This window comes from Manis javanica, chromosome 1, assembly GCF_040802235.1.
Source record: "Manis javanica isolate MJ-LG chromosome 1, MJ_LKY, whole genome shotgun sequence".
NCBI classification, from domain to species: Eukaryota; Metazoa; Chordata; class Mammalia; order Pholidota; family Manidae; genus Manis; species Manis javanica.
Window position 1 is genome coordinate 116,426,374 of NC_133156.1, and position 16,386 is coordinate 116,442,759.

Below are 16,386 nucleotides of genomic sequence, written 5' to 3' on the forward strand. Positions count from 1 at the left end.
ACCAGCAGTGTAAGAGGGTTCCCCTTCTCCACACCCTCGCCAACATTTGTTGTTGTTTGTCTTTTTGATGATGGCGATCCTTACTGGTGTGAGGTAATATCTCATTGTAGTTTTAATTTGCATTTCTCTGATGATTAGCGATGTGGAGCATCTTTTCATGTGTCTGTTGGCCATCTGGATTTCTTCTTTAGAGAACTGTCTATTCAGCTCCTCTGCCCATTTTTTAATTGGATTATTTGCTTTTTGTTTGTTGAAGTGTGTGAGCTCTTTATATATTTTGGATGTCGATCCTTTATCGGATCTGTCATTTATGAATATATTCCCCCATACTGTAGGATACCTTTTTGTTCTGTTGATGGTGTCCTTTGTTGTACAGAAGCGTTTTAGCTTGATATAGTCCCACTTGTTCATTTTTGCCTTTGGTTCCGTTGCCCAGGGAGATGTGTTCATGAAGAAGTCACTCATGTTTATGTCCATGAGATTTTTGCCTATGTTTTTTTCTAAGAGTTTTATGGTTTCATGACTTACATTCAGGTCTTTGATCCATTTGGAGTTTACTTTTATGTATGGGGTTAGACAGTGATCCAATTTCATTCTCTTACATGTAGCTGTCCAGTTTTGCCAGCACCATCTGTTGAAGAGACTGTCATTCCCCCATTGTATGTCCATGGCTCCTTTATCAAATATTAATTGACCATATATGTTTGGGTTAATGTCTGGAGTCTCTAATCTGTTCCACTGGTCTGTGGCTCTGTTCTTGTGCCAGTACCAAATTGTCTTGACTACTGTGGCTTTGCAGTAGAGCTTGAAGTTGGGGAGCGAGATCCCCCCCACTTTATTCTTCCTTCTCAGGATTGCGTTGGCTATTCAGGGTCTTTGACGGTTCCATATGAATTTTTGAATTATTTGTTCCAGTTCATTGAAGAATGCTGTTGGTAATTTGATAGGGATTGCATGAAATCTGTATATTGCTTTGGGCAGGATGGCCATTTTGACAATATTAATTCTTCCTTGCCAGGAACATGGGATGATTTTCCATTTGCTGGTGACCTCTTTAATTTCTCTTAAGAGTGTCTTGTAGTTTTCAGGATATAGGTCTTTCACTTCCTTGGTTAGGTTTATTCCTAGGTATTTTATTCTTTTTGATGCTATTGTGAATGGAATTGTTTTCCTGATTTCACTTTCTATTACTTCATTGTTAGTGTATAGGAAAGCTACAGATTTCTGTGTGTTAATTTTGTATCCTGCAACTTTGCTGAATTCCGATATTAGTTCTAGCAGTTTTGCAGTGGAGTCTTTAGGGTTTTTTATGTATAATTTCATGTCATCTGCAAATAGTGACAGTTTGACTTCTTCTTTACCAATCTGGATTCCTTGTATTTCTTTGTTTTGTCTAATTGCTGTGGCTAGGACCTCCAGTACCACGTTGAATAACAGTGGGGAGAGTGGGCATCCCTGTGGTTATATTGTTGTTAAGTGTGGGGTGTCCTATAAAGATACATAAGGACATGGACTAGGCGACGGCTGCCTTGCACGGCTCTGTTGCTGTGTGGGGGAGAGGACGTGGGAGGAAGGATAAGGGAGAGAGGTTTCAAAAGGGCTGGGTGTCAGGAACCATGCACATCTCCAGGTCAGAGTCTGACTAGAATGTTAAAAGATGTGCTTAAGATAAAAGATCCTTAATTAGGTTAAGGAAAATCCAAGTCACTGATTTCTTAAGCTTTCTGGGGTCCCACATTCCTTTCAGATTCTAATGAAATCTATGACCCTATCTCCAGGAATGAGAAACACACCCACATAATTGCATCCAATTTTAAGGGATTCACAGGCCCTCTGAAACCCATCTCTGCACCTCAGATTAAGAATCTCTACAAAGATCAAGTGGCTCTAGATCTCAGATCCTCGCAGAAGGAGACCACCGTATACGAGAAGAGGGATAACATGAATTGTGATTCTGAAAAAAACTTTAGCTTAACCTATGTAAAGAGAGTAAGGATTTTAGACAAAAGTGTGCTTGATCACCTCATGTCCTGGGCAGCTCCATGAAGAACTTCCTGGCCCTGTGTCCTCCCTGGGCCCTTCCCAGGACTCCAGGCATCCCTCTCTCAGAGTGCCTCCCCACTATGCTATCTTTGTCACTGACCTACTTGTATCCCAACTATATAAACATCTGGAGTGGGGCAAAGGGGCAGAAACATGTGCCTTATCCTTCTATGTCCCAGAGGTCAGCACAGTGCCTGACACTTATTTGATAAACGTTGGAGGAAAAAGTAATGAATATACCAACTTACTGATACTTACATTTAAAACATTTTACAGTTTAGTAGAAGTAAATGTTTTTATTTATAAACTAATAATGCTATCCCTACATTTACTTGAATTATCTCAGAAAGCTCATTTCAGTCCACATGTCCAAGGCCTCGGCTTCCCTTTACTGGCTATTAGGATTCTTGGCCGCCACCTTCTTGCATAGGTAAAAGCTTAGTCAGAATTCCACCACCCAACTGAGAATTGCTGCAGAATTCCATAAAAATATGAATCCCCTATTCTTGCCCCTTCTAAAGGGTCCGCTCTCCCCAGGCACCCAGATCTCAGCCTCCTGCAACCTGCTCTCTGACTTCCCGGGCGCCGCTCAGCCAGGACTCCTCTGCTTTCCTGGCCGCCCCCCTCCCCTGATTTGAGCTCTTTATCTTGAACTCCATTCAGCCTAGGATTTATAATGGGGTTTTAGACTTGTTACTGTGATTAACTTCAGGTACTCCTCTTTCCCCTCCCAGTTTGACATAGAGGGAGGGGTCAGACATAGTTGTCAAGTGTCAAGTTCTATCTTGGATTACATACCCCACACCTGCAAATTAAAGTTCTTGCACAATGGCTTTGAAATCAATTGAATTGCCTTCATGGCCAGGGAAATAGTTCATCTGTTTAGATCAGATAAGGAAGTCTGTATAATTCTTAAAATGTTGCTGTGGGTTTGTATTGATGATGAGTTACAACTTGGTGGGACAGCTAGCAGGCCAAATAGGAAAAAACTGAATCACTATCTCCTCCAAAATGAACTCCTAAGTAAATGAAAAATAAATGAAATAATAAGATACTAGAAAACCACAGAACTTTTTTTATGACTTCAGAGAAGGCCATAAAAGAAAACACTAAATTTGACTACAGTAAATAAAAACTTTCTGTTTGCCAAAAAGAATCATAAGCAAATAAAACAAATTAAATGATAAATTGATAGGGAAAACTTTCCAATATATATGATGCACAAAAGGCTAATTTTCTAGATACATAAAAATTCCTTACAAATTGATAAGAAAAATACTGATATCCCAAAAGAAAAGTGATAAATAGTTATATAATATGATACATATGAAATGATATATAATATATAAAAGATACAAAATTTTTAAAATGATAAATATATAAAAAGGTATTCAAGTTCCCAACCAAAGAATGCACATAAAAACAACATTGAAATTACTAGAGTTTTTACAAATAAGTTTGTAAACTACAAAAAAAATTTGATAATGCACTAGTGAGAGAGGGTTTGGGGAAAAAGGAACTCTCATTCATTATTACTGAGAGTGGAAATGCATACAAGAGCTGAGAAGGCAATTTGGCTGTAACTATTAAAGTAGAAGTGTATGCATCCTTTGCCTCAGCAATTCCACTTCTAGAATTTATCTTATGCACAAAGATATACCTATTTCTAATGTAAAGATGGATCAATAGATATTCAGTGCTGTATTATTTACAGTAAAAACTAGAAATTGTTTAAATGCCCATCAGTAGGGAATCAGTTGTATGATTTACAACAGTATATACATAGATTACTATGCATTTGTGAAAAAGAATTAAGTTACAACATCCAAGCTATACTTGGTCAGGAGAGTGTATATGTGTTATTAGAAGTGTAAGAAAGAGGAGGGTGTACCCAAGAAACCGACAATAGTTATTACATCTGGGGAGGGGAACCATTGTATTGTACTGGGGACTGGAGTAAGAGAAAAGTGTACTTTTCACTATTTACTCTTTTACATGATTTACATTTTTTTCATTTGCATGTATTTACATTTTGAAGAGGAAAAAAGTAAAAATACATAATGTGTTGCCATCTTACACAATGTTTGCTTTATTTTGGATACACAGGGAAATTACCACACCTGATTCTATAATATCTAAAGGATTGCTTTTGAAAAATCAAAAGATAACTAGGGATTCTGATTAAATACAGAAAAGTCTACACTTTCATTTGTCTCCACATCCTCCCCAAAACCCACAAGAGGAACAGCAGGAGAAAAGGTACAAACCTATAAGGACAAAGAAATAAGAGAGCAGACAGCAGCAGATGTGAGATGTCACCAGATTTGAGGAGGAAGGAAAGCAAATTGAGTGGTAGTAAGAACATTATAAGTAAGACAGTAAGAACATTGTAATCTAAATTCCCACATAAGGGCACACCGAATAGAGTCACCTTTCTAGATGCTCCAAAGACTTCAAACTATGAGACCAAGTACCTCAATATTTGGAGGGATGAAGCAGACCAAAACCCATGGGAATTGGGTGAATGTGGAGCAGGAAGAGCCACCCTTTCCCTCCTCAAAACCAGGCTGTTACTTTCCCCACACACACCCACCCAGCTCCAGGACAAGGCACGGGAGGGAGGACTCGTCAGACTGTGCATTATGGGAAAACACTCCGAGTTTCCAGAATGGTGAGAAACAAGCATATAACCTTCCAGACAGGAAACTCTTCTTTTGGATAAACTAAATTAGCTCAAGAGAAAAGGCCTCCTGAGACCAACACAAAAGTTGCCTGACCACCTACCATGCAATCCTCTAGGTGCCAGGCTCTTTTGCACACTGGAAGTTTCCAGATTTTATTGCCATCGACTTAGAATGTCCAGTCAAGAAGCACCAGACATCTGAGGAAAGGCTCCAGAGACAAAGAAAGAAACCATACCCAACCCAAACAATAGCAGCCGATGGGAACTTGAGGAAACAGAGCAATGCAGAAAGCAAAAGACGAAAGATAAGTTATTACATCCATAAAATCAGAACAAAATGCTAAAACAAAAATGTTCAGAGAACAAGGAAGAGCTCATTTGGAAACTGAATTTAAAGAATTCAATTGAAGCATAAAAACAAACAAACAAACAAAAAAATCCTAGAAGAGATGAACAACAGAGAAAGAAGAAAAAACACAGGTGATCAATTCAAAAGGTCCAACATCTAATTAGAATTTCTATTATGATTTCTATTGTACTTGAATTATCAACAAATCTCAGAATTTTCAAAAGTAGTAATGAATGAGGAAAACCCAGATTCTTACGTATTCGAACAGAATAAGAGAGTAGAAGAAAAAAATCTGACAGGAAAGATAAATCCTGTTTAGGTATGTATATTATGCAGAGTGTTTTTTTTTTTTTTATGAAGACATTTCTTAGATGTTTGGAAATAGAAATCCTGATTACGGATTGTGGGATTGTTATTATTAAATAGTTTATATTTTGATTATTTTCTACCAGTGTCCCAAAACTTCAAGCCACATCATGCTGAAAAATAAGCAAACAGTGGAAATGATGCCATACCTAATTGCAGATGAAATCTCTTCTTTTCTTAGATGCATTTGGTGGGGTTTTTATCTTTTGCCCTTGGTTTTGAGCAATTTTTATGGATAGTAATAAAAGCTCCAGCCAGCCAAAAAAATGGAGTCACATCATTGTAGATCAAAGCTTCTGGAGAAGGTGGAATGAGGCTTAATTGTTATCTTACTGTTGCTGCATAGCAATGAATTAAATAAGATTAAAGGAAACAGAGCTTTCTTGGTAATTTGTTTTCTTGACTTGCAACCCACTGTGAAAATAGTATCAAAGAAAACATCTCGCCTTTGTTCTCTTTGTTTGAGTTTAGCTTACAAAACTTCAGGGCAAGGCTCTCAGAAACCCCTTCCTTGGATGAGAAGGCCAGGCACTGGTTTGCTTAGAGGAAAAGCTGGGTTTTCCCTGGGGGGCTATAGAGAGCCAAATCCCATGTAGAGCTTCTCAGGCATAGTGCTTCCTTAGGGGGATCATTAGCAAACAGGCTTCATTTAAAAATCCGTTTTGCCATTTAAAATCATTTGCACTGTCTTCATTTTTGGCTTTAGTTCTTTATTTCCCAGCATGTCAAGATCTCCATGGGGAGAAGCGGGAAATTTTGAAGCCAGTGGAAAATCAGTGTGAATTTGTGCCTAGAGATGAATGACTGTGCTGACCCTTGATGCTACCTTCGTCCTGCTTGACTTCACAGGCCACTTTCCCAGCCACTCGGCTGAGGTCTCCACCATTCCACTTACACACCATCCATGGCCAGTCCACCCAGTCTGGTGAGCTTGTTACATCAGCAACTCCCACACGGAGTTCTCCTACACTTGAGGCTCCCCCAGGCGTCACAGGCTCAGGTGCCTAGGTAGGCTGCGCTGCTCTTCTACAGGGCTCAGGGCCATGCTCACACCCGGCCTGAGGCAGCAGCTTACACTCAGCTTCAGCCAGGGTAGCCATGCCAGAATGCAGGCTCACTTTTGCCAGGCCTTTTAATTCCTTAAAAGCAACTGGACATCAAGAAATTTGGGGTGGACAGTCTCAATTTTTAAATGGTGGGTTAAATATTTGCAAAACACTGTGTGGCTAAATGAAACTGAACTATCAGGCCAGTTTTTGACCTTAACATTGCCATTTTGCAGACTCTATTCTAGGTTATAGGAACATCATTAGAAAAAAAAAAAAGGAGGGCAGTCCCTAGATGCCCAGACAAACACTCCTAGGAACAGTGCATGTTATTCCACTCTTAGGTATTTGCATTAGTACTGACAGTCTTGTGGTATTTATAACACTCTCACAAACAGAAAATCTGTTTGCTTAGTTCAGTGTTCTCTGAGTTTATTTAACCATCAATTAATTTATTCTCACAGAATACCTTTTTGTCACTGACATTTTTTTTTATGACTCTGACTTCAGAGTTAGACAAATCTATTTGACTGCTCAACTGTCATCTGTAAGAATTTGGGCCCCAAACTTGATAATATGGGTGAATGTTGAAACCACAATGTTGTTCATGTGAAACCTTCATAAGATTGTATATCAATGACATCTTAATAAAAAAAAAAAAGAATTTGGGTCCCAAGAGGAAAATTATTAAAACAATTCAGTATGTAATGAAACAGAAAACAGATTGGTTGAGTTTAATCCACAGATAGAGCCAATGCGGTGAGAGCTGCCCACCTCTGACATCTAGGATGACAAAGAAATTTCTTAGTAATTAAGTATCTTTTAACAGAAATGTTTGGGAGACTCAGATCCCATAGTATTAATATTTTGTTTTGATGAATCTGTACAAAACTGGTATTTTATATACTTGGGAAGAAAATTTGTCAGAATAAAGTAACAGAAAGTTTTGTGACTCTAATTTTAAATAAAGAATTGAATAATTAATTTAGACTTGTGGTTTTAAGCTGAAATTCTATTGTTTATAAATAGCATTGGAATGTATTTAAAAGAACTTAAAGTTTACCCTGTTTATAGTTTAAGTCATTATATTTATAAAAATTGTTGGTATTTTGGAAGTTTTTTATTAATCTAATTAAGTGTTTTAAAAGGAAATGAAAAATTATAAGCACAGTTTAAAATGCTTAAAAAGTCTGAATTAAGTTTTAAATGGGATCAAGCATTAGTCTTTAAAAATGACTGTTAGATGAGATGATATCTGGAACCTGCTTCAAAATAATCAAAAGTGGAGGGAATGATGGGAATTTAAATGAAATAAGATTTACTATGAATTGATTGCTTTTGAAGCTTGATGATGAGCACATGGGGGTTTAGAACATTCTTTGCACCATTTTTCTATCTGCTTAAAATTTTCTAAGTGCAATTAAAAAAAGATTGTTAAAGTTTATGAGATCAAAGATATAACATTTATAATTTAAAAATGGCAGGAATGGCAGGCCTATGGGGCCAACAGCCCTTGAGCTTCAGAAAGAGGAGAAGGGCAATGAAAGGTCATGTTTTTTATAGTTCCACTGGATTCAGATGGCTGGGATTACCGCCCTTACCAGATTCTGGCAAAATGACGTGACATCCCAGCCATTAGCTTTCCTAAGGATGATTTAGTAAAATTGTGGAAAAGTCAGGAGAGGGAGATAATTAGCTACTCTTTTCTCCCCATTGGTGTTTGAATCTAAAGAGTGATGACTTTCTAAAGCATTAGTGACATTCTTAGAGCTGGTAGCAGATGTTTCTATTCTCGAAGTTTCCTCTACAATATGAAAACAACAGACATTCTTTACAGGTTGTATCAAAATAACATCTTTTCAGAAAAAAAAAGTGAGGTATGTTACAACGGGCAATGGTGCCAAATGAAGGGATAGATGAATGAATTACATCACATGACCCCCTTGTGAGGTAAGGTATTGTCATTCCCTTTTCACAGATTTAGAATAAACAAAACTAAGGCCCGCTGAAGTTAAGGAAGTTGCCCTTGATGTCTTGGCTGTTCGGTCTAGGAGGGTGGAGACTGTTTAAGTAAACCTTACAACTTGTGAAACCAGGAAACTCAAACATATGAGGAAGAGGATGGAGTCATGTTCCAATCAGGACATTGCAGAAACTTGAGGACCTTCCCCATAAAGATTTTAATCTCCTTAAATTTTGTTTCCAAATCATGTACCTTCCCATCTTCTCTGAGGGAGTATGCCTGTTTCCAAATAACTAAGGAATGGCATTAAGATACAGAATGGAATCATGAACTGAATCACACGCAGGTGGTCCTGTGCAGAAAACAAAATGTATTATTCATTTCCTCAGGAGTAAATTAATTTAGGAAACACAGTATTGGAACACTCAGGCCTATTTGCAGCTCAGGGTTTATTTTTAGGGGATTAAACATTTTTGCAAGTCAAAGCAGAAACTGTTCTTTTGCTGCTTTATGACTTTCTCCAATTCTCCTGTAGTGTGTTCACTAACAAGCAGGGAACAAGTGGGTGATGGCCTTAAGGGGCGTTAGAAAAGCATCCTCCTTTTCTATTTGAGCAGAACTCAAGAAGCCTCCCGTGGCAGGAGGCTGGAGGGCTGTGGGCATGGAAGGGGAGAACAGTGTTGCAGAAGAAAAGCTTCTACATATACTATCATAAAAAGCTCACATGGATTTGAAGTCTTTATTGAGAACTTGCTGTATCTCACATAGCATAAGCAACACATCTGAGAATTATAAATAATGTACCCAGCAGTGGAGAGAACAGAGGTCAGGAGAGAAGTTATTGTACATATAACAAAGTGAACAAGTGTCAGCATGCAATAGCAATCTGAATTAACAGAAGAGAGATTTTTTTTTAAAGATCTTTATAGACATGGAAATTAAAATGTAATAGAGATGGTATTTCAAACCACTGGCAAAAGATAAGTAATTCAATAGATGATGTTTGCAGGGACTGATGCAAGAGGTGGCTTGGGTAGGCTTTAGCTCTCCTACCACCGCTAACTCTCTACCAGATTCCCCCATTCTTTGAAATAGATGATTCATATTTTCTTAAATTAATGTAGAGTGCCTTGCAAACAAACACAGACACTCACCCCTTTTCCAGTTGTATTACTATCCCAGGTCCCAGCTGTACAGAGATTGTGGAATCACCACTGGGTGTGAGGAAATGTCCATATGTATGTATGTGTTTGTCTGTAGATTCATAGAAAAAAGCCTGGAAAAATACAGATTGAACTAGTGGATGACAATTCAGCCAGGGCAGTGAGGGGGAGTGGGTGGTACAGAAGTGGAAGCAGTGAAAGGGGGTGTGGTAGAGGCTGCTAGTTATCCCCACTCTATCTGTTCCTTCTTCCCTAGCAGTGGTTCTCAGCCCTGACCTGGATCAAAATCATCACAGAGCTTTTTTAAGATTCAGAGGCCCAGACCCTGCCTCCAAAGATTCTGATTAAATTGGTTCTGGGGAGGGCATGCTTCTTGTATGTTTGTGTTTAAGTTTCCCAAACGGTTCTGTTGTGCAGCCAGCTTTGAAAATCACTATTTCTATTACATAGATGTTTTATCTGGACACACTGCGGTCCAACTGATGTATTTCCTAGTCACCCTTCTATTTAGGTTTGGCCATATGTCTGAGTCATGGGTTGTGAGCAAAAGTGATAAATGCAACTTGCAGATAGTGCCCTTAAAAGAAAAGAAGAATGCCCTCCTTCTCCTCTTTCTTCCCTTCTTCGTGCTGGCTGGAATACGGCCATGGTGGTGTAAACGGAAACAGCCATCTACGACCGAGAAGGAGACCAGGAGCTGAGGATGGTGCAGCGCGAGGGGGGGGGAGCCTGGGCCCCACCACGCGCATCATAGCATCGGCCTGGGTCGCAGCTTGGTGGCTGTGATGTGAGACGAATAAGAGTCTGCCTTGTTTAAGACTCTGTTGCTGACCTTTGTTACAGCGACCTAATATTTATATGGACCTAATATTATACAATGTTCATGATGTTTATAAAGTGAACTTGTTTCATTTTTTACTGCATATGTTTCGGTATTGTTTGAATGTCTTATAACATGTATAATTACTTAAAAATTAAAATGTATAGATAGATGATAGAGAGATAGGTAGATGATACAGATAAATAAATAGCTGATAGAGGGATGATAGAAAGTTCAGCTTGACAGAGTAACAACTGCAGAGACCTCAGATTTTGGTCTTCTCTTATCTCAAAATATTTCAAATTATTTATATCTTCATACAAAGCAAATTCATAAATATTTATTGAGGGTTGGTCATATGAAAGGAACTAAGGTGATATGAATAAGTGTGTAACTGGTTTAGTAAGCACCATACTTACGTTATTCATTTATGAATAACTAATTTCAACAACACAATACTTCCCGTATCTTTCAAGTAATTTTGTTAATCTAAATTTAACTGGTTTGAAGTTTTCTTTATATTTATTTAACTTGGTAAGATTTGTTATGCTTTATAGTTGTATATAAGCTATAAGGCAAAAGGATTTAAATGGAGTTTCATGTTTGTACATTTTTCAGTATCTTTAATGCAGAATTTTTGTTTATATTTATCCATAATAAAATAATTGCAGGTTCATCTATTCAGGGAGTTGGGAGAATTTTATTTCATTAAAAGTTATGGGTAGAGTTATGGCACAAGTTTGAGGAACTCTGCTTTTGAGGGAGATTCTCCCAAATCAAACAACTAAATGGTTCATGGAATAAGCACTGACCTTAGGGGCAGAACGAGGTCGGGGCCTTGACTCTCCCACTAAACGCCTGTATGACCTTGAGCAAATCCTTTCCCCGCTCCAGGCTGCAGTGCCTTTCCTGGCGAGTGAAAGCACTGTAGCCCTTGATGTCTATAGGTCATTCCAGCTGTGACCTGAGATGCTCTATTTTGGATGAATTCTAAAACCTCTGTGGGGAGAAAAAAGAAGAAAACAAAACCCTCTGAAGTCCAAGTGTCACATCGCCCCCTTCTGGACCTTGGCAGTATTCACATGAATGACATTAAAAACCCATGAGCCGATATCGACATGCTGAAATATTATTGCCCAATCCTTTTCCTGCCACAAACCACTTAGAAACCCAGATTTGAAGGTTTTCTAATAGAAGTATTAGAAGACAACGCAGGCAAGGAGAAAGGGTGTCAAAGGAGTAAAGGAGTAGGTGTTGACATGGTGGGGGGGCTAGACTCAGGAGGAGGGTTTTACACATAGTTCTATCTCCATCGATTCCTACAATATAATAAATAGTTAGCTGTCCTTCATCAAGTGCCTACTATATACTGGGAACCAGTCTTTTAATCCATCCAACTACTCTTCTAGTTAGGCCTAGAATATCTGTGTGCTGAGTTGCTCCTGCTCATCCCCACAATTTTGCCCTTTTCTTCTCAAAAATGGCTTGAAGATGTGAAGATGGTGCTTTCCCATGTCCTTCTCCTGACCACACTGACACTACTATCATGCATCGTTTCTGTATCCCATAATCTGATCTTTGAATTTATGTTTCTCCATTTCATTTGTGTGAATGAACACAACCCTCCTTAAGGGCAGGGCCCATGTGCAGGGCAGCATGTCCATTCCCCACATGCCCCCATCAGCGAGGACAGTGAGGCTCCCCGTGGCCTTGACAACTCGCAGGATGACTTAGTCTATGCCTGTGTCCTCCGCCTCATTCCTCTGTAGGGGAAATTTTTTGTAGCAGCTTCTCATATTTACTTTAAAGTAGGAAAAAACCAAGTTCTGATTTTCTTCTTCAGACTTGCTCCTCTCACAGTCCATCCTTCCAGCTGAAGCCCAAGCCCTCGACTCCTTCTTTTATCTTACATCTCACGTTTAGTCCATCAGCAAATCCTATAGGCTCTACCTGTAAAATACATCTGCTTTATCCCATTATTACCCAGATCACAATCATCCCACTATTACCACTGAGCTCAAGCCAGCACTGGGTTTTGACTGGATTACAGTTACAGTCTCTACAGCTGGTCTCAGCTTCTGTCCTTACCTGCCTCCTGCCAAACCCCAGCACGGTCTGTTTCAAACAGAACATCCAGGATGATCCTTCTAAAAGATGTCAGATCGTGTCACTTCTCTACCCAAAACCCTTTGATGGCTCCTTTTCTCACTCGGAGTAAAAGCCAAGACCCTTAGGCCTCCGAGGCCCTGCCTGATGTGGCCCCCACCTCTCTGACGTCATCCCCTCCCGCCACGCCGGCTGCACTGGTCTCCTCACTCTTACTTGAGGGCACCAAGCCTGCTCCCCCTACCTGTTGCAAACTCCTACTGTTCTCTTAAGGATCATTTTAGTTGTTACCTCCCACCCTAAACTTTCAGGAAGCTTCCTTACCCACCCACCCCAAACCAGGTGGAGTTCTCTTTTATACTTCCAACATCTGTGGCTAGCGCTGTGATTTTCTCCACCTCTTTGTACAATTATGACTTCTATATCAGGCTGTCTCTCTCATCAGATTGTAAGCTCCTTAAGGGCAGCGATCGTGTTTGACTTCTTTAGACTATACTCATAACAGCTACACTAATCAAGACAGTGTGTAAGGATAGACCAAAAGATCAAAATAAAGAGTCCAGAAATGGATCGACACATATATGGTCAATTGGTTTTCCACCAAGGCACCCCACCAATTCAGTGGGGAAAGGGAAGTTTTTTCTTAACAAATAGTGCTGGATCAACTGGATGTCTGTCTAAATAAAAGTTAAGCCTTGATCTTTATCCTATGCCTTACACAAAACTTAATTTGAGATGGTCATTGGCTTAGACATAAAACTTAGGACCATAAAGTTTCTAGAAGTATGCATAGGAGAATATCTCCAGGACCTTGAAATAGGGCAAGTCTTTGGACTGGATACAAAAAGCATGAACACTAAAAGGGGGAAAAAAAATAAATAAACTGTACTTCATCAGAATAAAAACTTCTGGATATCAAAAGATACCATGAAGAAAACCAGTTGACAGATCACAGACCAAACTATATATCCAGGACTCTAAACAGTATCTGGCATATAATAAATGCACAATTAAATATTTTAACAAATATATAAAAGACCTGGCTCTTATCCACCATTAACACATGGCCATTCTAATGGGTACAGCCAGCTGAGATGTTTACACTCTGTGCCTCTTGAGCAGGCAGTGCTGGTTATAGGGAAAATTTAATGTATGGGAAGAAGGAAAGGTAACAAGATCTGCTAGTAGGAATAAAATGTATTATGTCAGCAAATTCAGGAGAATTTTACATCCAGACTCATAGAGAATAAGACAAAATATGGAAGGGTTAACTGTAGAACAGTCACATAAGTAAATTAGCTAAAAACATGGCTGGAATTTTACCAACTGGAGCAGAAGGCATATGCCTCATTCTTAGTTGCCTCAGTAATGTTAATTATTTTATTATGAGGACTATAGATGCTGTAGCTAGGAAATGAAGGTGAAGTGAGGTCCAAGTGTTTTACTAGAGCTTAAGAGGACTTGGGAGGAGTTTTATCACAGATAAAGGATGGGGCCAGGAAGGAAACAATTTTAGTTAGATAAAAAAGGTTGAATTAATCCTGCATGCTTGCGACTGCTTCTGGGCATGGCATAGACCTAGGCCGACTGGACATTCTGGATTGCCTAAGGCTGTCCAAGTGTTTCCCAGTGTAGTTAATATTAGCTACTTTTTTATTCTCAAAATTGTGCTTGTTCGGATGGTATATAATGTGACCATCCTACTTACATGAGTTATTTCTTCCTCTTACTCTGGGTAGTCAGTTTTTGCTTTGCTATTTGTTTTAGCTGTTAGTATCACTTCTGGAAGGAACCACAGGCCAGTACCAGTGAATGCTCATTCTCCTAACGAGCAGAGTAAGCCTGGGCTGAGCGACTGTACAGCCTGGTTTTCGGATTGCTTCTCTGCCCCTTACTGTAGGTGAGTGGGGCAGCAGGATTCTTCAGTGTAACTATTTAAATTAATATAGTTCTGTTTTACTCCCAAAATCACCAATTATATTTTCATTAATATTACTTTAAAGACATGGAAACTGAGGCATGGAATGATCCAGTTACATAACTTGCCTGGGATTATTCAGGGTAAAAAAATCAAAACGATCAATTTATTTTCAGTTCACCATCACCACCATCATTCATTCATTTACTAAGCATTTATTAAGCACCTATTGTGTGCTGTCAAATCTCTCTCCATGTGATAAGTTCCCTGAGAACCCAAAGTCCTGGACACTCACTATGTGTGCGTGACTTACCACAGGCGATCTGCTGCTGAGGTAGGAGCATCAGGTACCAGTGCTCAGTGTTTGAGGTACATTCTGTATTTCTACTAAGAAAATTGATGGAAGGAACCTGCAGTAAGACAAATCTTAATTGTATGACTAAATTGTATTTCAGGGGTCCAAACAGTCCAACTGGGAGCACTTGGATTGGGTGTGAGGAGTAGGTTCTTGCATTCAGTGATGGAAATCAACATTCAACCTTTCTACTGTATCCTTTAAATCTAAAGATTTTTTTTAAGCCTCAAAAAGAATCTTTCATGATGCTGCTCTTTTTCATGATAAAACCCATGAGGAACAATCTTTAACTGGTGTTTTGAGTGGCTCCTACATTCACATTAGCAGCATCGCCTTTGGCACCTCTCGATTCCCGAGCCCATCAATCTGCCACAGGTTGGACGTCTTGGGCAAGAATCCATTCATGTCAACCTAATTTGAAAAAAAAAGGCACCTGCTGTCCTGCCCTGTAAATTACCCACCCAGGGGGCTCCTCTCTCTTCTGGTAACCTCTGGAGGCAAGCTAGTTTTTCGAAGTAGAAAACAGCCTTTTGTCAATAAAATGAAATAAACATACATAAGAAAAGAGTTGTTACCTCTTAATGACTCGAGCTGTAAAGTAAATAGGTAGATATATATACACAAATAGCTGCTATTGAGAAGATGCCTAAGTAGCTAGGTAGTATGGAAATGGGAAATCTGAAAATTTATTGAAATATACTACATAATCTCAATTAACTAACTGTGCTGGTCTTTGCTTAATAATAATTATATCAATAATAATTGTTAGCTCATATATTATATACTATGTGGTAGGCACTCTTCTAGGTGCTTTATGTGTATTAGGCATGTAATCCTTACAAGAACTCTGGGAGGCAGGTTCTAATATCTCAATTTTACAGAAAATTGATGAAAGCTTAAATCAGCACAGAGACGTCAGGCAACTCGATCCAACTGGCTGCAATCCCAGGCTGAAGGGCTCCAGTCTCAGGCATCTTAATCACTACAGTGGGCTATACAATTATTTCCAGAATGTTTTGACAACAACGAAGTAATTTTTTTATGTCTAGGACTTAATACATGGCATCAGACACATAAGACATTGAGAAAGATGCTTTCACTTTACTATCTCTCTTCCAACATCACCACAACTCACATAATCTTATTCCTTTAATCTCTTCATTATCATCTCCACATCTTACTGGGGCTCTCGGTCTGGGAGTTCATTTATTAACTGAATGGAGATCAATATTTGTTCATTTATATATTAAGTGAGCCCCTACTAGATGATGAACACTGTTCTAGTTGCAGGGAATGTGATGATGAGTAGAGAGTGTTTCTGCACTCAAGGGTCTTAAAATAACTCCTGAGTCTACTTATATTTACTATCCTTTCTTCTCTCAACTTCCTTAAGAGACATTAAAATTATATAAAGCAATAATTATAATATGTTGCTGAACTTTTATTATATAGTGATAAAACAATGATAAAAATAATACTACAATAAGGGGAGGAAGAAATGGAGCTATAAAGGAATAAAGTCTCTAGTTCTCATGGAATTAAGTTTGTGTAAATCTTAACTAGGTTCTGATAAG

General features: G+C 38.8%; 1 protein-coding gene across 3 annotated transcripts in view; it reads right to left on the bottom strand.

Annotated features, from left to right (window-relative positions):
• The window catches only part of NIM1K (NIM1 serine/threonine protein kinase), a 64,050-nt gene that overhangs the window by 20,607 nt on the left and 27,057 nt on the right, over window positions 1-16,386 (bottom strand). Inside the window, exon 1 of one of the 3 annotated variants that reach the window (XM_073236603.1) lies at window positions 11,246-11,453. The exons of the other annotated variants lie outside the window; for them this stretch is intronic. The gene's annotated coding sequence lies outside the window, so the exon portion shown is untranslated. Of the gene's footprint in view, window positions 1-11,245; window positions 11,454-16,386 lie in introns of those variants that run through there. 3 annotated transcript variants of the gene reach the window in all.